The 22659-nt window shown below is 34.8% G+C and overlaps 1 protein-coding gene across 8 annotated transcripts in view; it reads left to right on the forward strand.

The window, feature by feature from the left end:
- CAB39L (calcium binding protein 39 like) overlaps positions 1-22659 on the forward strand; it is a 101930-nt gene that overhangs the window by 24884 nt on the left and 54387 nt on the right. For 3 of the 8 annotated variants that reach the window (XM_054701290.1, XM_054701292.1, XM_054701291.1), the window contains exon 4: positions 12854-12891. The exons of 1 other annotated variant lie outside the window; for it this stretch is intronic. The gene's annotated coding sequence lies outside the window, so the exon portion shown is untranslated. Of the gene's footprint in view, positions 1-5376; positions 5404-12853; positions 12892-13987; positions 14009-19937; positions 19982-22659 lie in introns of those variants that run through there. 4 more of the 8 variants (XM_054701294.1, XM_054701295.1, XM_037527301.2 and 1 more) reach the window with 4 other exon arrangements.

A 22659-nucleotide genomic window follows, 5' to 3' on the forward strand; every position in this document is an offset into this window, starting at 1 on the left:
ACCTCCTAGATCCCTAACACTGACCCAGAAATGAATGGACTTGATTTGTTGCATGATTCAGTAGTTGATTCTTTTCTTTCTTTTTTTTATTCCTGTTTGGTTTTTTATTCCATGCATATGCCACAATTTATCCATTCCCTCATTGATGAACTCTGGGATGATTCCCATTTTATGATAATGAATGAAGGTGCTGAAATTTTTTTTAATTACCATAATATCAGGTGGCCTCCCTGGTGGTGCAAGGGTTAAGTCACAGCATTATGAAGCTATCTGCAGTAATTGCAGCACGAGTTCAATCCCCATCCAGGGAGCTAACCCACATGGTGCAGACTTCTCCTGTTGTGCCCACTGGTCCCCTCAGCAGTGTATTTCAGTAGATCTGCCTGTTAAGCTCCCACTCTGTCTCTGGTGAATCCACTCACCCCCCGCATCTGTTGCCTATACCCCAGTTCTAGTATGCATAAATAAATAAAACTTTAAAAAAAAAACCATGATATCTACAATATTTCATTTCTAGGCATATAACCAAAAGAATTGAAAGCAGAGTCTCACAGAGTTATTTGTATGCCCATGTTCAAAGCAACATTATTCACAATGGCCAAAAGATGGAAGCAACTCAAATGCCAATCACTGGATGAATGAATAAACAAAATGTGATACTTATGATGGAATGTTATTTGGCCCTAAAAAAGAAGGAAAGTCTGATACATTCTCCAACATGAATGGATATTAACATTATGCTAAGTGAAATAAGCCAGTCACGGGATAGATACCTTGTGATTCCACTCATACTCAAATTAATAGAGACAGAAAGTAGAATGGTGGTTGGTTAGGGGTTGAGAAGGACTAATGGGTACATAGTATCAGTTTTGGAAGATGAAAACAATTCTGAAGATGGATGGTACAGAGGAAAATGTGAATGCAAAACAGTGAATTTACTTTCTGTAATTGAAATCTATAATATTTAAAATGGTATAATTATTGCGTATATTTATCACAAAAATAAAAATTTAAAAGAATAAGATTGCTTTGAAAAACAAATGGACTACCTACTATGACCCTCTCAAATGTGATTTTGGAAGGTAGTTGATAAAGAGATTCTCCCAACAATCTAGTTACCTAAGGTAACTAGTTTAGTAACTAAGGAATTTGCTCCCTTTCCAATGGCAGGGAAGCTTACTTTTCCTCTGCAGCAAAATATGATATATATTTCAGGGTGTTATTTCTCTGCTTACCATTTTTCATGTGCCAGTGTCCTGTTTTCCCATTTCCTTTCCTTGTTTATTAGATGTTTTGGAGAAGAGGTAGAAGTATTAAATTTGTGATTGAGCCATCGTTTGCTAGACCATATGGAGATATTTCAAATTTGAGAAGCCTATAACGAACAAATTATTGAAGCTGGATGCAATAAGTAAAGAAGTATGAGTGAGGATGAATGCAGTTAGTCACAATTGGAGAATTTTCCCAACGTTAGGCAGGATCATTCTTGAAAGTATTGATGTGGCAAAAGGATAGATACGGATGTTGAGCAACCAGTTTGGACTGCAAAACAGTATTATATAATACTGAAATGTAACAGTGAATCCAATTATACATGCTTTGCTATTAAATCATAGTGCAGATAATATAACCCAGCATTTCACTTGACTGAGTAAGCTATTCACTAGATAGACTTGAATTTGCTCTTTAATAGCCTTTCACTGTGCTTCTCTCCTACCTCCTAGGCGTGTCACTTAGCACCAATACTAATACACTCAGCGAGCTGGTCAGTGAGAATGCCCCATTCTTATGAATATGGTTATTAGTCCATGGTTGGTTGCCTGAGTTGGCATTTTTAGGACTTGAAGTGGTTACTAAGATGCCCAGGGCTTCTCTCCTTTTCAGATAATGGGGATGATGGCTATGTAATCTGTCAGGAGTCATCTTTGCCACCAGTAGAGAGCCCAATTGTGAATGAAGACAATATAAAAGAAAGCATTGCAAAAAGACAAATCTCTGATGACATTGTGTAACTTCAGGCTGAAGTTAGCTTTCAATATGTGTATCTCAGGCTTGCCACTATTGACATTTTGGGCTGGTTCATTCTGGGCAGAGATTGTTCTCTGATTGGTAGGATGTTTCACAGTACCCTGGTCTCTACCACTAGATGCTCCCTCACCTGAGTGAGCTGAGCACAGATGTGTACAACTTTTTTGTTTGTGTCATTTCTAAGTCAGTTTCTATTGACTGATTTTTTCTCCTTAATATACATTTTATTCTCCTCCTTTGCATGCCTGGTAGTTCTTAAATAGATACCAGGCATTGTGAATTTTCTGTGGTTGTATGCTAGAGTCTAAAAATTTCTTTATGTATTTTGAATTCTGCTATAGGATACAGTTATTTGCAGAGAATATGATCATTTCAAGGCTTACTTGAAAACTCTAGTGGGAGGAACCAGAACAACCTTTAATTTAGCCCCACTGCTACAGCAACATCCTTCTGGGTACTCAACCCATTTTTCCATCTATTATGAGATTTCTTCACTCTGGATGTTAACATGAACTATTTCCAGCCCAGTATGAGTACTTGAACTTCTTCAGCCTGCCTCTTTTCCAGTGGTTCTTTCCTTGGCCTTAGAGAGTTTTTTCATAGATATTTGCTGATCAGTTTGAGGGGATCTCTGTAGCTCTGGGCCTCACTTTGCAGCTCTCTTCTCTCTGGTATTCTGCCCTGTGAATTTTAGTCACATTGGCTTTCTTGAATATTCAACTTTATCTCTTTAACTCTGGGGTATTGCCTTGCTCTTTTTGGGTTTCCCTTCCTGCTCTGCAGCCTGGGGCAACTGTAAGGCTTACCTTGTTTATTTCCCTTCTCTCAGGGATTACTGGGCTGAGTTGCCAGGTGTCCAGTGTCTGAAAACTAGTGTTGATATATATATATATATATATATATATATATTTTTTTTTTTTTAGTTATGTAAGTCAGCAGAATAGGTCTAGTCCCTGTCAAACCATTGTAGCCTAAAACAGAAGTCACCGTAATGTACTTTTAATTCTCTATCCAAGTAATTTTTGGAAGAATGGTCTTTATAAATTTTCAGGTATTAATAGAGTTTTTAAAAGAACATTTGCATGTCTGTAGAAATTTTTAATATAACTTACAGTTTTTTGTGTTATGTTCAGAGAATGAAGTTTGGGCATGTTTCCTTCAGAAATGAATTGATTTCTCTGTGGCCTACTATAAGGTTGCTTTTTGTAATTTCTCTGTGTGTCTTTTTTAAAAAATGGCATTTATGGGAGGTGGGGGGCTGGGAAAGGAGGGCTTGGGGTCAAAATAAGGGGTTGTAATTGCATGGGGAATATAAAAAATGAAATTTAAATAAAATGTGAAAAAAATGGCATTTAGTTGGAATCAAAGACGTATACACAATCACAGTCAATATGATTAGTTATATAATGAATGCCTTGTTTTTATCTTGTGCCTTAGAATTAAATTGAAGTAAATTCTCAGCATTAAAGTGACTTTTAGAAAATTGACCTTGTAGTTATTCTAAGCATCACCCTTACAAATTCTTGAATTTCTTCAGTTATACCAGAATTCTTTGAATATTACCTTAGACACAAGAAAATAGTAAGTACTTAACATGATATAGTGATTTAGGATCATTTCCACTTAACATTTCTTTTAAAATAGGAAATAAAACTGCATTTTATAAAACAACTAATTTAAGAAATAGTTACCAGTCAAATCACTAGTTTCTTTGATACCTATTTCTTAGATGTTAAGTAAAACCAAATTAAAATATATTCACATTCTGAAAGTCTATTTTAAATGAACTAGATTAAGAAATACATATTTTTAAGTAAATATATATGTATGTTTAACTTATTTTTCTTAAGGATTATAAACAAGTATTCACAGATATTTACCTTTCACTTTAGTTAAGCATATAGTGTTAGAGATATTTTAGTTCTGTAGAGTATGATTAAAATAATAGTAGGTCTAATAACTAATTCATCAACTCTGTATTTGGAAGATGTGTCATCAGAAGAAGAGTCCAAGAATTTTGATTGGAAACACAGAGTGGAAGACAGGGAACTTAAAAGTCAACCTGAACAGAACTCCAAAGCAGGCTCTGACTAGTGTTCTCCAGAGCCAGCATGTATTCCTAACTGAACATGTTACCTCCTAATTCCAAAGAATCCTACAAATGCCATCTGTGCCTATCACTAACCATCATCCACAATCCTTGTGGACAAACCATAATTTTAAGATACATTACACCATAATTACACATTTATAATAGTGGAAAAATAAAGGGTTTTTTGGGTAGCTATTAGCCTTTTATATTCTCACTGAAGAAGCATTGTGCATCTGAACCAATAATGCTCTGAAAGTGGGGAATATTTTCTTTCTAAACAAAATAATATGCTTTGCACATAGCTAAGCAGCTCTATTTCGTATTTTTGATGTCAGTATTTTTCTATTTTAAATTTTCCCTTTTATAAATAAATGTAAATGTCATATTTAACTTTCAAAATATACCCTATTCTAAAATACAACGAATTTCCACAAAATTACACTTAACATCATATTATGAATACTTTAATTCTAAAATCTTCCTTGCTTTTTAACTCTCAAGATTAAATTCATATTTGCGTATTTGCTTGCTCTACTTTCTTACTACAACTAGGAATAGCACCTTCCCTGAGGAACTAACATTAGCAGATGAACCTGTTACCATCATTATCAAAGGTCTTTGTTAGAAACCTTTACTTAACAATTTTAAAACATGATAATAGTCCAGTTTAATCTGTTAACAAGATCCCAAGCATGAACAAGTATGGAATATATGGGGGGAATGTGATGGGAAAAATCTTTTTTTTGTTGGTCCTAGGCTTTTTTTTTTTTTTTAAGGCAAGGATTAAATGTGTTTCGGCCTTAATTGCTTTATGCACATTCTTGTGACGTTGCAGGAGTGGGAGGGAGGAAAAAAAAGAGGGAGCTGTGATTGTGTGGTATGCACCTAAAAGAGTGTGTTAGAGAAGGAGAGAACTCCTAAGCAAGCTGGTTTGACCAGTAACAGAACTGCCTGTGACAGATTAAGAGACAAGCAAGGCTTGGAATCTGAGAGCAAGCAAAGAGAGTGGAAATTTACAGCTGCCCTGTGTGAGTGTTCAAGTGATCGTTTTCAGCTAACGTTTTCCGGTGGTAACTGTTACTCCTCAAAGAGAGACAGAAAGTCAAGACAGGGTTGTGGAAACTCTCGACTCTGCCATGCTTTGGTAATAGAAGGCACCCTCTGTTAAATATAAGATAAAGGCTACTTCATCTAAAGTGCTTTGAGCCGAGAGCTGTCTTCAGCACCTCACCATGTGTCTACTTTTTGTTTCTTAGACAAGCCTGGACATTCTATAACATTTGGTGAGTATCAACCAGGTTATCTATATTGGCATATAGAAATGGAGTTAATATGGTAAACTTTAGTTTTAGTTGGGGTTTTACAGTATTGCTTATATTCATTTTAGCTGTTGTTACCTTGATTCTTTGTGCATAAGGAGATGAACTGCTGTTACTAGGAGAGGTTTAAAAAAACAACAACTACAAAACAATACTTCTCTGTTGCCTGAGGCACTTGAACAATTACCAACTATTCTGTGTCCATGGAATATCTTATTTTGGAAATGAGTTTTCATTTGCAAAGAGTTTCCAAAAATAAAAACAGTGACAGTATACCATTTTTCATGTTTCTCTTTTGACTGCATGAGAATTCAAAATTAATTTTTTTATCTGTTATCAATAGATTTAAAATTATTATTGTGATGTTTGTTTGGTATCATCAGTTATTATGAGTTATAGTATTCCCTCATAATTCAAATAGAAGTCTTAATGATGAACTTAATTAAAAAAATATGTAATTTAAACATTGAATGCTTAAAACTTCATTTGTACAATCATAACATAGGAGAGTGTATGCTAATTTTATGTCTTTTTAAAAGGAACCATGGAAGGCATATAATCATTCTTCTGTGGGAGGAAGGAAGTTTATAGTGTTAGCTACTGAACTGAGTCATTGCATAAAGAATCACCATTCTGAACAAAGTTTCTAATCTGTTTTCTGCCAGCCTCAAAAAATGTGTTCTGAGTTATTGATTCAAGTAAGTCCTGTAAGAAGCAACAGCTTAGCTGAAATGCAAACTTCAGCAGTGTCAGTAAACATTAAAAGTGTTTGTTTCCTAGACACAATATAAAATGGCTGTACTTTCTCTAATATTTCCTCTAGGTAGAAGCCTGTAGAACAGGTTTTGTATTGTGGGTTTTTGTGAAGTTTTTTTTTTAGCCATTGACCTATGTATAAAAAAGAAATTTAGCTGCTCTATGGAAAGCTTTTCTGAACCAGTATCTTAATACTTAAAAGTCAATAGTAAATACAATAAAGACAATATTACAAAATAACTTTTACTTCTTTATAGAATTTCCCACATTTAGTCCGTCTTAAACTGATAGATTTTCACAATTTTCAAAAATAGTTTATTTTAAACTAGTAATTCAGTGGTATTACCTGAGTGACAGCACCTTAAGAATGTAAATATAGAAATAGAGAATAAATGATCTCTATTTATAAATTTTTATGTTTCATAAGTCGATTTCTAAGTGGCTTGGTGGCCTTCGAACTCGTCTTCCTCGGGAAACAAATGGTTATTGGCTTTTATTTTCTCCAGAGAAAATTTTTTACTCACGTTATAGAAAAAAATATTGCCACCCTGAAAAAAATTAAAAATAAGTTCTAGTATTAAAACTCAATATAAAAGCAATTATGTTACAAAGACACTTTTATATATCAAATATTAATGCTTGAAGAAAAGCAAATTCAGTAAGAGGTAGATAGGCATTTGGAAGTATGCTTATATAGAGAATTTCTAGATAGTTTTAAGAGTTGATTGTACTGTTAATGAGATCTAATCTCATATTCAGATCAGTAATTTTTATTTTTCTTGCTACAAGAATATTGTAGCCCTTGCTTTTATGCTTATTAGCTGTTTCTGAGCACTAGCCCAGTGTCTGGCACATAACTAGTTACCTAATAAATAGTTACTAGATGAGGACTGAGCTTTTAATTTGATTCACAAAATGGAACAGAGTAATTTTTCCAAGGTATCCAAAAAAGGAAAGGGATTTAGGACATGCTGCTTTCATATGAGGAAGAATTGATTGAATTGTAGAAACAAAGCAATAGTAGAAGAGAACAGTCCTAACTATTAATAGAAAAAGAAAACGCCTTGGTAAAAGTTGGTGACAGTACTGAATGAGTTAGGGAAGGTAAAGAAGGAAGATACTTTATAAGCTAGATATCTTCAGTACATGGGACATTTTGAAGTAAGGTGTTAAGTTAAACTCAGAAGAGTAATGTATTTTCATTTGCTTAGTAGGATCCATGTGAAGAAATGTGGTCTATTTAGTTACACTTGCCCTAAAAGTTTCTTTAAAGTGCATAGATATAAAATTAAAAGTTAATATTACACTAAACCATATGTAATAAAATAATAATGTAAAAACTTGGATGAGTTATAGTAACAGAAAAAACTTTCCCAATTTGATATTTCAAATCATAGTTAAAAAGTAATCATTTCAAATAGTCTTAATGGCATTGCTAAGTGTTTAATAAATGCTTGTGGGATAACTAAACAAAATAAGGTGGAATAATTTGGATAATTTTCTATTTCTGAAATAAGGATGTCTGTTTACAGTCTGTGTACATACGTATTTATAATGAGGCCTAAAAACAATATTGAACGGACATTCCCTTAGCAAGGGAAAAATCTATTGAAACTCTATTAACATTAAAAAAAAAAGATTTATTTATGCATGCAAGAGCTGGGGTACGAGGCCAGAGGTGCAGGGTGGGAGAGAGGGGGAGATGAGAGTATTCACCAGAGACAGAGTGGGGAACAGAACAGCAGACTGACTGAAACACACTGCTGAGGGGAGCAGCGGACAAGGTGGGAGAGGTCTGCTGCGCCCTGTGGGTTGCTTCCTGGCCAGGCGGGGATCAAACTCGTGCTGCAGAGGCTGCGGATTGCTTCATAGTGCTGTGTTTAACCCATTGTGCCACCAGGGAGGCTCTTAATAGGGCATGTTTTTTAATTATGGTCAGATATAGTATTCCATTGCTAATGAAATAATTGGTTTACCTAAAAACTTTACTATTTGTAAATGAGACAATATGCTTTTATAAGTTTTGTGATTTTTTAAAATTTCTTGTAGAGGCTCATCTAGTCTCTTCCAACTTTGGAAGGATGAAATGTTGTATTAACCTCCACAACCAGAAAAATGTGTACAAACCTGAAAGACTGTAGGATGAGAGATAACGCTGAATCACTTTAATTCTTACTCGCGCATGTTTTTTGTTTATTTGTTTTAAAGATAGATTTATTTATGCATACAAGAACTGGGGTACAGGCCAGAGCTGTAGGGGGTCTGAGGACTCACCAGAGACAGAGTGGGGAGCAGAACAGGCAGACTGAGTGAATTACACTGCTGAGGGGAGCAGCGGGTGAGACAGGAGAGGTCTGCTGCGCAATGTGTGTAGCAAGCTTCCTGACAGGCCGGGGATCTAACACCTGCGGCAGAGGCTGCAGATAGCTTCACAGTGCTGTGCTTAACCCTTTGCGCCACCAGGGAGGCCCTCTCCCATGTTTTTATAGATTGACAGTTTGTAGACAGGCACTGGAGCTTATTGAAGCTTTGAAAGTTGTATTTCACATTATAACTTTGAAATTGTCTTAATGCTTATAGCAATAACTATAATTTGATTATTATGTATAGTAAATAGATGGAAAAACTAAAAAATGAATTTTTAGTGTCCCTTGATAATTCTATTGTGAAAAATAATGATTTGTAAATTTCAGTTATTCATTGGATACTCTCATGACAATTACTAAGCTTTGAGAATACTAACCTAGCTTCATTTACAGCTCTGCTACAAATTGATATTGTGAAGTTCTAATATAGAGTAATCATTTATTGATAGCCACCAATAGCTAAGTGATAGAGAAATTTTAGCTCTAACAATTGGCTGGAGCTGCCAACAGAGACATTACTATAAATCTGATGAATGAAGTTACTGGGTTTTGTTGTTGTTTTTTTTTTTTCTGTAACAGTAGTCCACAAGATTGTTAATTATAACAAATATATTAGTTGTATATCCTCCTATTTTATTCTATTTATATTCTATTTTAAAATACATTCAGTGGAATTAAGGAGCAATTCTCAAGGAAATGGGTTTCCCTTTTTGTAAAAGCTTTTATTTTGACATAAATCTAATCTGAGCTTCCAGATGAATGAGGGTACATAAATATTTCTCACAAGTTTTCCATTTCTATGTAAATTAGCCATTTTTAGAAAATGTCTCTCAAACTCCATTAATAAAACTTACCAAAACAAAATCCTTATTAGTCATTTTGAACTGGGAAAATGGATGACAAGTGAAAGACCACATCGTACTTTATTGTCCACTGATTTCCACTCACTTCTATAGCTTTTCAAAGTCAAAATTTATTTTATTTTATTTTTTTTTTTAAATATTAAATTTTATTTTTATATTCCCCCATACAATTGCAAACGCCCCATTCTGAACCCAATCCTTCCCCTCCCGCCCCCCCCACCCCCCAAAAGTGTCTCTGGTTCATAGTTTTTTGTTGATTTGATTTTCATTTTCTTATATTCATTTTTCTGGTCCCTTATTTAAGTTTTCTAGATTCCTGCTATGAGTGAGACCATCCGGTATTTTTCTTTTTCTTTTTGGCTTATTTCGCTGAGCATGATCCCTTCCAGTGCCATCCATGTTGCTGCAAATTGCATGTGTTTATCTTTTTTGAATGCTGAGTAATATTCCATGGTATATATGTACCACATCTTCTTGATCCAGTCATCTATTTTTGGGCATTTGGGCTGTTTCCAAAGCTTAGCTATTGTAAACAGTGCTGCTATAAACATAGGAGTGCAGGTGCTCTTTGGAATTGATGTTTCTGAGTCCTTTGGGTAAATACCTAGGAGTGGAATTGCTGGATCATATGGAAGCTCTATGTTTAGTAGGTCCAGAAATCTCCACACAGCTCTCCATAGTGGTTGGACCAGTTTGCACTCCCACCAACAGTGCACAAGAGTTCCTTTTTCTCCACATCCTCGCCAACATTTGTTGTTGCTAGTTTTTTTAATATGTGCCATTCTCACTGGTGTAAGATGGTATCTCATGGTAGTTTTGATTTGCATTTCCCTGATTACAAGTGATGTTGAACATTTTTTCATATGTCTGTTGGCCATTTGCATTTCCTCTTCAGAGAAGTTTCTTTTTAGCTCTTCTGCCCATTTTTTGACTGGATTATTTTCTTTGTTGTTGCTGAGTCTCATCAGCTCTTTGCAGATTTTTGTGATCAGTCCTTTATCATTAGTGTTGGGTGCAAAAATGTTCTCCCAGTTGGTGGGGTTTCTCTTTGTTTTTGTTATTGTCTCTTTTGCTGTGCAGAAGCTCTTTAATTTGATGTAGTCCCAGCTGTTTATCTTTGTCTTCACTATCACTGCTTTGGGTGATGTGTCTGTAAAGATGTCTTTGATGTGCAAATCCCGTAGTGTTTCGCCTATATTTCCTTCTATGTATTTTATGGTTTCAGGTCTTATGTCTAGTTCTTTAATCCATTTTGAGTTGATTTTTGTGTATGGTGTGAGGTAGTGGTCAAGCTTCATTCTTTTGCATGTAGCGACCCAGTTTTCCCAGCACCATTTATTGAACAAACTTTCTTTGCTCCAATGCATAGTCTCAAAGTCAAAATTTAATTATATGACTTCTAATTATAATTAGGGTATATTTTTTTAAATGGAATTGTTGAAAAACAATATATTGATTGTATACTTTAACATACATGTGCTTTGTAATTTGGTATTTGGTGTCATAATACAGATAACTATAGTAATACGGTTTGTGATTTTTTTAATCTCCATAAAGGCAACTCCAAATTATGATTTTTCAAGGAGTGGGTAAAATGGACAAGGCTCTTTGGGTACAGCAAATACAGTAGAACTTACAGGTATACTTTTTTAGTTTTGAAATTTATATTCAATCAAATGAATCCATTTAAGAGAACAGATCAATAACTGCTGGCAAATGTAAACACTCATGTAACCTCCATTCCATTGATTTTTTTAAAGGGAATTTTACAGGTCTGGTTATTTGCCATGAGTGTACTTTTGATTGTATATTAGTTCTGTCTGATACCTATTTGAAATAGAGATAAAAAAAACGATAACTCCTAAAATTTTCTGAATTTTTAATGTAGTGGTAGGTTTATTCTATTTTATTTTATCAAAAAGCATATGTGGGTTAAGTTTAAATTAGCAAGCTCTAGGGAAGAATTCTGGAGGGTATTCCTCTCATTCAATGTTTGATTGTAAAGTAAGCTTGTGAAAGAAAAGAACACTCATCCTTGAATTGACTTTCTTATAGTGTGTTGACAGTTTAATATTTTTTATGATTTCACCTATGGAAATCATGAGATTTTTGTTGGCTTTAGATATAAATTTACTATTTCCTTAAACTTCTATGGGGATCCTTTGAAATTAGAACTATTATTGAATAGTATAGTTGGAGGCTAGACCTAAAGACCTGTAAATACTCTTGTCACCTACAAGTGGACATTATTCTTCTTTAAAATAGTTATTTATTTATTTTTAAAAGATTTATTTATTTTTATACAAGAACTGGGGTACAGGCCAGATGCGTGGGAGGGTAAGAGGATTCACCAGAGACAGAAAAGACAGACTGAAGAAATACACTGCTGAGGGGAGCAGCGGGCGAGACAGGAGAGGTCTGCTTTGCCATGTGGGATTCTCGCTGGCCGGCCGGGATTGAACCCGCACTGCAGAGGCTGCAGACAGCTTCACAGTGTGGCGCTCAACCACCTGCGCCACCAGGGAGGCCCTTCAGAATATTTAAAGCAACTATGATGATGGCATTTCATGCCCTAAATGAGCTCTGATCCCAACTTCTCCTTTCAAACCCTCTTCACATATGTCACTGGATATATTTTATATGACTCACTCAGGTGATTAACATTGGACCATCTTTAATGTCCTTCACATGTAAGTTAGAAATATGAAATATTTTACTGTGTATTTGGACATATAATGCTGCCAAAACATACTACAAAATCTACAGGGCCGGAACTCCCTGGGAACAGAACTGAATAATCTTTCTTGGCTTTCTTTCCAGAATTAGAGCCAAGTACTACTCTTTATGAAACTTCATAGCCAGAGTAACAGAAATCGTATTTGTTTCACTAATACTTTGAAAAACATGATGAACAAATATTTCACAAATTGAACTTTAAAAAATGGTTGTTTAGTCATTGAAACTATTGTTTATCAGCTGTTCCCATTATAAAAGCATTTGCATGACCTATTAAAGTTTGGAAAAAAACAGAAAATTTGAAGGAAGAAGAAATTAAACCTCCATAAGCCAACTATCTAGAGGCAATCACCATTAACTTTTAAAAATTATTTTTCTACACATAGGTTTGTGTATTTGTTTGTTTGCTTTTACATAGTTGTAGTTGTGCTCTATAATATGGGATACTGTTTTGAATAGCATTTTCAATTTATTTTACACTCTTTGTAAATATTTTCATGGCCATGAAATGTATTTCATTAAATCTGTGAAATCATTGGTTGTAAGGTAATATACTTTCATGTACCAGTAAGAAAGAAAAAAATCTGTTAGTGTAAGGTTCCAACAATTATAAGACATCTAAATTATTAAGTGATGTTTAAGATGTGGAAAGAAAAGTTGTGAAGATAACAAGATAATTCTTTATTTTCTTAGGATTAATTACCAGAAGTGGAATTACTACTCAATCACAGGTTGGTGAACATTTAATGATTCTGGATCCAGATTTCAAAATTTCTGTACCAGTTATATTCCTACAAATGAATAAAGAAGTAACCTTTTGCATCTTACCATTGACAAAATAGAAATTTGTAAAAACAGTAACAAGAATATTAATTATATGATGCCCAAAATAGCCTTGCACTTTGAGGATGCATTTTTTTTTTTTTTACCATGTGTTTAACTGTATTTCCTCCTTTGTGGTTTCCCACTAGCTATATAAATTATTTTTTAATGGTTTTCCTATTCATCTTGAACTTTTATAATGATATTAGCCTTCTGTTTCATATTCATATAACAATTTCCTTATTTTCCTTTGCCTATAATCTTGTATTTAATTTTTTCAAAAAGATTTATCAGATTTACAGCATATTTATAAGACTATTTTTCTTTGAGATTTATTTCATCACTTCCATAATTTCTAAAATTGGAGAAATTGTTTATAACCAGAAATGTTAAAGTCACTTTATATTAACACCTATATTTGGACTCTGTTATTCCATTGATCTGTTTTTCATTTTTCTTTTTTAATATTCAAAAAGGCAGGTTTATTATAAAAAGGGAAGAGCAGTAAAGTATGCTGGCATAGACACAAGCTAGCAGAAGCAGCTGCCCCTGAAAGGGACAGGTTTGTTAAAAGAGACCTGCATAGTCACAGTCTTGGGAGGAGAACTGCCTCTGTTGCTTGCACAGGCATAGTCACAGGCAGGCAGAAGAGCTGCTGCCTCCATTGATCTGTTTTTCTTGTGCTGCTGTTTTGCACGTAGTGGATGTAAGTCAGAGGTGTGGGGAGGGGTGGGTGAGAGGATTCACCAGAGACAGTGGGGAGCAGGACATGTGTATTTAACTGAAATATACTGCTAAGGGAAGCAGCCACCGGACATGACAGGAAAGGTCTGCCACGCCACATGTGGGTTTGCTCCCTGGCCTAGGATCAAACTCAGGCCGCAGCAGTGGTAGCACGGAGGTAACCAGGGAGGCACCTTTATAACACTTGTAGTATTCCCTCCTAAGTAATATTCCTTTAAAAAATTTATCCTCTTTTTTTTTTTTTAAGATTTATGCATACAAGAACTGGATTACAAGCCAGAGGTATGGGGGGTGAGGGGATTTACCAGAGACAGAGTGGGGGACAGAACAGGAAGACTGACCAGAATACACTGCTGAGGGGAGCAGCGGGCAAGACAGGAGAGGTCTGCTGTGCCATGTGGGTAGCTCCCTGGCAGGCCCGGGATCAAACTAGCGCTGCAGAGCTGCAGATAGCTTCACAGTGCTGTGCTTAACCCCTTACACCACCAGGGAGGCTCCAATTAATTCTTTTTTATGCTAAATGAAATAAGAAGGAAAGATAAGTACTGGATGTTTTCACCTAAATGTGGAATATAAAGAAACCAAACGAAATGTCAAAAAAGAAGACAAAACTTGCAGACTGACTATAGATCAGAGGCAGACAGCAGAGGAGTGGGAGGAAAAGGAGTCAAAACAGGGAAGGGAAGAGCGCAAGGAACTAGTGATGGTTCACTGGTGATGGTGGTGGGAGAACTACGGAGACTACACCTGAGGGGATAAATCATATACTATACAAAAATGAACGACAATGTAAGAAAATAAATAAATAAATTTAGAAAAAAAATTATCCTTTCTTTCTTGGCATTCTTGCTTAATTTAGTTCACAAACACTTTTTTGAATTTGTGATTGGAATTGTATCAAACCATGGACTATAGAAATAATGTACATGTTAGTAGTAGTCAGTCTTTCTATTAAAAAAGATTGATTTTATATTGATGTCTTTTTCTGTTAGTTATATAGGTTTTCTCCTGAAATCTGTTTACTGTTTCAGTGAAGATGTTATGTGCTTATTTTTTTAAAGATTTATTTATTTATGAATACAAGAACTAGGGTACAGGCAGAGGTGTGGGGGGTGAGAGGATTCACTGGAGACAGAGTGGCTGATTGACTGAAATACACTGATGAGGGGAGCAGCAGGTGAGACAGGAGAGGTCTGCTGTGCCATGTGGGTAGCTCCCTGGCCGGCCAGGGATCAAACTCGTGCTGCAGTGGCTGCGGATAGCTTCACAGTGTTGTGCTTAGCCCCTTAATTTTTGGGAGACGCGGTAATTTTTGTTTTATCTCAATAATTATCTTACCCAATTTCTTAGTAACAAATACTCTGATTTGATATTATTCTGTATGTATAGCCTTTTATTTATTGACAGGAATTATGCTAGAATCTACATTGAACATATTTAACCTGAAAAGAATTTAGATCACTTCTCTATTTCCATTTCTCCTATTTCCATTTCTCTCAGTAAATAGTCTAAATTTTTAAATTTTTCCTTAAATTCTCTACCATATTTCTCTGTTCCTCTATTTCTAGGAATGACTTCTCGTTATATAAAATCAAGGTCAAAAAGTAAAAATAGATATGTAATATAGTCTTTATTTTACCCAACATATAAAAGAATTTCATTTATAAAGGTAATTAACATATTTACTATGTATTACATATATGTAGTTTATATGTTCTGTGCACAATAACAGATGTACATATCTATACCACATGTGTGTAGTATTTATGTTTATGTATGTAATATCTAACAATTATGTTGAATTCTGTATTCATGTTTTAATATTACTTGTTATATAATAATCTCTTTATTTCTAACGTTTTTGTGACATTTTGTTTTAGTTATGTCCCTTTTAAAGTTTGTAGTTCAATTATATCTGTGTGCATGCTTGCATGTATGTGTGTGCATGTTGCCCAGTTTGAATTCTGGTTTTTAGTAGTAGTATTTGATACATTAGTATGCATTCATTACTAATGTTTGTTTTCATTTTTCTGTATTGTTTTATATTCTATACTGTTTATTTTTTTCCTTTTCTTTTCCATTCCTGATTGTTGCTGATTCTGTCAAATTATTTTTGTTCTTTTTTTTTTCACCATCTGGTGTTTGAAAGTCCTACTTCTGTTATTATAGTGCTTAAGATTTAATTTATAATAAATACAAGATACAGAATTGCCTTAATTTATGGATGATATAATTTTAGAAAGCCCCAGAACTTAAACTAATTTGACAAGGTGGTTAAATATAGGAAAATATATTCAAATTTTATTGTGATTTAATAAGCACCTCTATCTTTTTCCTTAAAAGAAGAGTCTATAAAAGAAATTTAGTTGTGCTTTCCAGATTATTGTTAGTAGTTTTTGTTATATTTTGCCTCTCAAAATATTAATACTTTAGGAACACTTTTGAACAAATTTATTAAGCTTCACAGACACATTTCAGCATTCATTTGGACTTACCGAAAAATTTTATTTATTTATTTTTTGCTCAACTCCATATCTTTCTTTTTTTTTAACTAAGTAGTTTACAGTACCACTGTGCATTTATTTATTTATTTATTTTAAATAATAAATTTTATTTTTATATTCCCCATACAATTGCAACCCCCCATTCTGACCCCAATCCCTCCCCTCCCGCCCCCCACCCCCCAAAAAGTGTCTCTGGTTCATAGTTTTTTGTTGATTTTGATTTTCACTTTCTTACAATTATTCATTTTCCTGGTCCCTTATTTAAGTTTTCTAGATTCCTGCTATGAGTGAGACCATCCGATATTTTTCTTTTTCTTTCTGGCTTATTTCGCTGAGCATGATCCCTTCCAGCGCCATCCATGTTGCTGCAAATTGCATGAGTTTAGCTTTTTTGAATGCTGAGTAATATCCCATGGTATATATGTACCACATCTTCTTGATCCAGTCATCTATTTTTGGGCATTTGGGCTGTTTCCAAAGCTTAGCTATTGTAAACAGTGCTGCTATAAACATAGGGGTGCAGGTGTTCTTTGGAATTGATGTTTCTGTGTCCTTTGGGTAAATACCTAGGAGTGAAATTGCTGGATCATATGGAAGCTCTATGTTTAGTAGGTCCAGAAATCTCCACACAGCTCTCCATAGTGGTTGGACCAGTTTGCACTCCCACCAAAAGTACAGAAGAGTTCCTTTTTCTCCACACCCTCGCCAACATTTGTTGTTGCTAGTTTTTTTAATATGTGCCATTCTCACTGGTGTAAGATGGTATCTCATGGTAGTTTTGATTTGCATTTCCCTGATGACAAGTGATGTTGAACATTTTTTCATATGTCTGTTGGCCATTTGCATTTCCTCTTCAGAGAAGTTTCTTTTTAGCTCTTCTGCCCATTTTTTGACTGGATTATTTTCTTTGTTGTTGTTGAGTCTCATCAGCTCTTTGCAGATTTTTGTGATCAGTCCTTTATCATTAGTGTTGGGTGCAAAAATGTTCTCCCAGTCGGTGGGGTTTCTCTTTGTTTTTGTTATTGTCTCTTTTGCTGTGCAGAAGCTCTTTAATTTGATGTAGTCCCGGCTGTTTATCTTTGCCTTCACTATCACTGCTTTGGGTGATGTGTCTGTAAAGAAGTCTTTGATGTGCATATCATGTAGTGTTTCGCCTATATTTCCTTCTATGTATTTTATGGTTTCAGGTCTTATGTCTAGTTCTTTAATCCATTTTGAGTTGATTTTTGTGTATGGTGTGAGGTAGTGGTGAAGCTTCATTCTTTTGCATGTAGCGACCCAGTTTTCCCAGCACCATTTATTGAACAAACTTTCTTTGCTCCAATGCATAGTCTTTGCTCCTTTGTCAAAGATTAGTTGACCATAAATCTGTGGGTTTATTTCTGGATTTTCTATTCGATTCCATTGGTCTGTGTGTCTGTTCTTGTTCCAATACCATGCAGTTTTGATGATTATGGCTTTGTAGTATAGTTTGAAGTCTGGAAGTGTGATGCCTCCATTCCCTTCTTTTTTTTTTTCAGGAGAGCTTTGGTTTTTTGTGATTCCATATGAATTTCATCAATAATTGTTCTATTTTTTTTGAAGAATGACATTGAAATTTTGATTGGAATAGCATTGAATCTGTATATTGCTTTTGGTAGGATGGCCATTTTAATAATGTTTATTCTTCCAATCCATGAGCAGGGGATGTCTTTCCATTTCTTTGTGTCTTCTTCTATTTCTTTTAATAGTGTTTTATAGTTTTCTTTGTATAGGTCCTTTACCTCTTTTGTTAGATTTATTCCCAAATATTTGATTTTTTTTTTTGTTTCGATAATAAAAGGAATTTTTTTTAATTTCTTCTTCTTCAGATTTATTGTTTGTGTATAGGAAGGCTACTGACTTTTGCGTGTTGATTTTGTATCCTGCCACTTTACTGAACTGATTGATGAGTTGAATTAGTTTTTCTGTGGAGTTTTTGGGGTTCTCTATGTATATTATCATATCATCTGCAAATAGTGATAGTTTGACTTCTTCTTTTCCTATTTGGATTCCTTGGATGTCTTTCTCTTGTCTTATTGCTCTGGCTAGGACTTCCAGTATTATATTGAAAAGCAGTGGTGAGAGTGGACATCCTTGTCTTGTTCCAGATCTTAATGTAATTGCTTTGAGCTTTTCACCATTGAGAATGATACTGGCTGTTGGCTTGTCATAGATGGCCTTTATGATGTTGAGGTATGTTCCTTGTATCCCAAGAATTTCAAGGGCTTTTATCATGAATGGGTGTTGCACTTTGTCGAAAGCTTTCTCAGCATCTATTGATATTATCATATGGTTTTTATATTTCTTTTTGTTGATGTGTTGGATAACGTTGATTGATTTTCGGATGTTAAACCATCCTTGTGTCCCTGGAATGAATCCTACTTGGTCGTGGTGAATTATCTTATGGATGCATTGTTGGATTCTGATAGCTAAAATTTTATTGAGGATTTTTGCAACAGTGTTCATTAGGGAGATTGGCCTGTAGTTTTCCTTTTTTGTGTTGTCCTTGTTCGGTTTTGGTATTAGTGTAATAATGTTGGCTTCATAGAACGTGGTTGGTATTGTCCCTTCCTTCTCAATTTTTTGGAAGAGTTTGTGAAGGATAGGCACTAATTCGTCTCTGAATGTTTGGTAGAATTCATTTTTAAATCCATCAGGTCCTGGGCTTTTGTTTTTGGGGAGGTTTTTGATTACCATTTCAATTTCGCTGCTTGTAATTGGTCTGTATAGGTGTTCTATTTCTTTTTTATCTAGCTTTGGGTGATTGTAGAGTTGTAGGAATTTGTCCATCTCCTCTAGATTGTTGAACTTGTTTCCATATAACTGTTCATATTAGTTACTGATTATTCTTTTGATTTCTGCTGTGTCCGTTGTGATTTCTCCTCTTTCATTTATGATCCTGTTTATTTGTGCTTTCTCCCTTCTTTCCTTTGTGAGCCTGGCTATGGATTTGTCTATTTTATTGATTTTTTCGAAGAACCAGCTCTTGGTTTCATTGATCTTTTGGATTTTTTTTTAGTTTCAATTTCATTTATTTCTGCTTCGGTTTTTATTATTTCTTTTCTTCTACTGGTTTTGGGGTTTTTTTTGTTGTTCTTTTTCTAGATCTTTGAGCTTCGAGATTAAGTTGTTTCTTTGAGTTCTTTCTTGTTTCTTGATGTGAGCTTCTATTGCTATATATTTTCCTCTTATTATTTTCCTGCTTTTGCTGCATCCCATACATTTAGGATATTGGTGTCCTCCTTGTCATTCAGTTCAAAGAATTTTTTAATTTCTTCTTTGATCTCCTCATTAGTCCAGTGGTCTTCCAGTAGTGTGGTTTTTAATCTCCATGAGGTAGGAGAGTTCCTTGCCTTCTTTTTATGGTTTATTTCTAGTTTGATGCCTTCATGGTCAGAAAAGATGGTTGGTATGATTTCAATCTTGGTGTATCTGTTGATGTTTGTCTTGTGCCCCAGTATGTGATCGATCCTGGAGAATGATCCGTGTGCGCTTGAGAAAAATGTGTACTCCGTTTTTTTGGGGTTTAGTGTTCTATAGATGTCTGTTAAGCCCAAATGCTCTAGGTCCTTATTTAGAGCTTTAGTTTCTTTACTTATTTTTTGTCTTGTTGATCTATCCATTGTTGATAGTGGTGTGTTGAAGTCTCCCACTACATATGTGTTTTCTCTGATGTCTGTTTTCAGAGATGACAACAGTTGTCTGATATATTTTGGTGCTCCTTCGTTTGGTGAGTATATGTTAATGTCAACTCCATATCTTTACACTATTGCCTGGTTATCCTGTTTCTCTTCTCTCTTCCTTTCTCTTCCTCTACTCCTTCTCCATGTTAGGTCATTTTATTTTGCCCTCACACATATGTAATAGTTTGAGTAAGGAAATGTTTTTTCCTTGGAAACTATGTAAATAGTGTTTCACTATTTCTTAGCATTTGAACTAAAATTATAAATCCTGATTCCACTCATTGAACATGATTCTTCGGTGCTACTATAGATTTTTTTCCCCTTTGTGGAAGTGTATAGGATTTCTCTTTAGTCTTACAGTTCAGAAATTTTAGAATGTATCCTGGAGTGGGCCTTATGCATTTCCCCAGTATGATAACCATTAGTTTAATTAAATCTGAAGACATGTGCCTTTGTTCCACTTCGTGAGTTTGTTTCCATTTTTTCTTTCTATATTCATTCTCTATGTCAGTCATCTGTTTTTTAAAGAACTCCTATTCAGGGCCTCCCCGGTGGCGCAGCGGTTGAGTGCTGGGTTGCGAAGCTGCCCACGGCCTCTGCGGCGCCGGTTCGATCCCCGGCTGCTCCCTGGCCACCAGAGGAGGGTCCCACATGGCGCGCAGACCTCTCCTGCTGCCCTGCTGCTCCCCTCAGCAGTGTACTTCAGTCCTTCTGCCTGCTCTGCTCCCCGCTCTGGCTCTGGTGAATTCTCTCACCCTCCTGCGCTTCTGACTGTACGCAGTGCATGTATAAACAAACAAACAAACAAACAAACAAGTAAAAAAAAGCCTGTATTAAAAAAAAAAAAAAAAAAACTCCTATTCAGTCAATATTGGCTCTGAATTGGTTCTTGTTTGTTTTTCACTCTCTGTTCCAGGAGATTTCCATGGCTTGTTCTTCAAATTACTAATTTGTTTTTCAATTCTATACAGTCCTCTCAGTCCAGCATTTTATATTTAGTTATGCATGCCTTTAGTTACAAGAATGTTTTCTTGTCCACTGTTTCTTTTTCATAGCAGCTGGTTCTTATTTTATGTATATAATAATGTGTCATATTTTGGGGGAGAAATTAGTTTTTCTAGCTTCTTGTTTTAATGCCTTACCTCTTCCCTCTAGGAGTTTACTCTCTTAATATTTCTCTTTTATTTTTCTTAATTTTCCTCTAATGCCATTGACTTTTGTTTATAAGCAAGAGACTATATTAAATAGCATTGGTTAGCAAATATTGCTTTCTCCAACTATCTAAAGAAATGGGCAAAGCATAGAAATCGGAAATTCACAGAAAAAGCTTAAAGGCCAATCAGTTTATGAAAAAGTACTCATTAGTAATTTGGGAAATGTAAATTAAAATAGTAAATGAATAACCTTTTACGACTGTCATAATGGCAAAAATTTTAAATTCTGACAGTGTAAACTGTTGGCAAGGGTAGAGCACAACTACAACTCATACACTGCAGTGAGTATTAGTTGTTAACAACTAATGACATGCACAAGAATTTGTATTACAATCACAGTTGTATAGTAAACAATTAGAACCTGGAGAAGTGGTAAATAAATTATGGTTTGGCTATACAGTGAGAATGCTATACAGCAAGTAAGATGATCAACTAGAGGTGTGTGCAGTAGCACAAATAAATCTCATAAACATGGTTTTAAGGGGAAAAAAGGAAATGATCATTATGACCACATTTCTCTAAATCTTTAAAACATGCACAGTGGTGTGGTATATATTGTCTCAAAAGTATGGAAACACAAAGGAAGAATAAATGATGAATGAGGGGGTTCTAGGGTGTTTTATCAAAGGGGTTGTTGCTTTAGTTGCTTTTTATTTTTTAAGATGGAAAATATACAGAACTTGTCAAACAGTTCTCTTTTCTTTTTTTTATCTAAATTAAAATACCCAGGGGAAAAAGTGCTGTGAAGCATTTAGATTAGCTTGACTGAATCACTATCCATTTGCCAACCAATTGCTATAGCCAGGACAGGTGATGGAATACTCTGGCCACTCCTTTGTCATATTCCCCCTGTGTGGGTGGGATGGGGTTGGGTAAGTGGACAAGTCTATTATCAGAAGAATCAGGGACCAAATAGCTGCCAGACATTTTCTCTTTTGATTCAGGTCTTTAATATTCCACTATTATTATTATTTTCATTCCTCTTATTTCCATTCTTTTCTTGGAGGTTTTCATGGCAGTGCCCTCTTCAACTTTAGTTGAATTCTTATTTTCATTTCTACATGAATGAATTATAGGCTCCCACCCTCCTACATGTTCTGTAAACAATATTAAGATTTTCTTTAAAGAATCATTTTGATTTTTAGCATATATTTTGTTAAACTCCTGTGGCCTTGATTCCATCTCATCTTTTTAATAAAATTTTTAGTAAGTGTGCATGATCTGGTCACACATAAATATGTTGGCTAGGGATTTCATCATGAGGTTATCGATTTTCCCTCTTAGAACTCTATCTAGATTTCTCCATGGTCTTATGTTTTATGGAAGTCCAAAAACAACTTGATTTTTATCTTTCTGTTGTTAAGGTCATTTTGTAGGAATGTGCTTTGAGAGAAGAATGTTTATTTCTTTTAACTTTTTAAAAAAAAAAAAGTTATAAAGATTGCAGAATGGCTGTGGGCCATCAGTGAATAACCTAAAATTGATAGCTTAGGGCCTGTGTAATTTTAAAA

The sequence above is a fragment of the Talpa occidentalis genome, unplaced genomic scaffold (assembly GCF_014898055.3).
Source record: "Talpa occidentalis isolate TD23 unplaced genomic scaffold, MPIMG_talOcc4v2.1 talOcc4.5, whole genome shotgun sequence".
Lineage (NCBI taxonomy): Eukaryota > Metazoa > Chordata > Mammalia > Eulipotyphla > Talpidae > Talpa > Talpa occidentalis.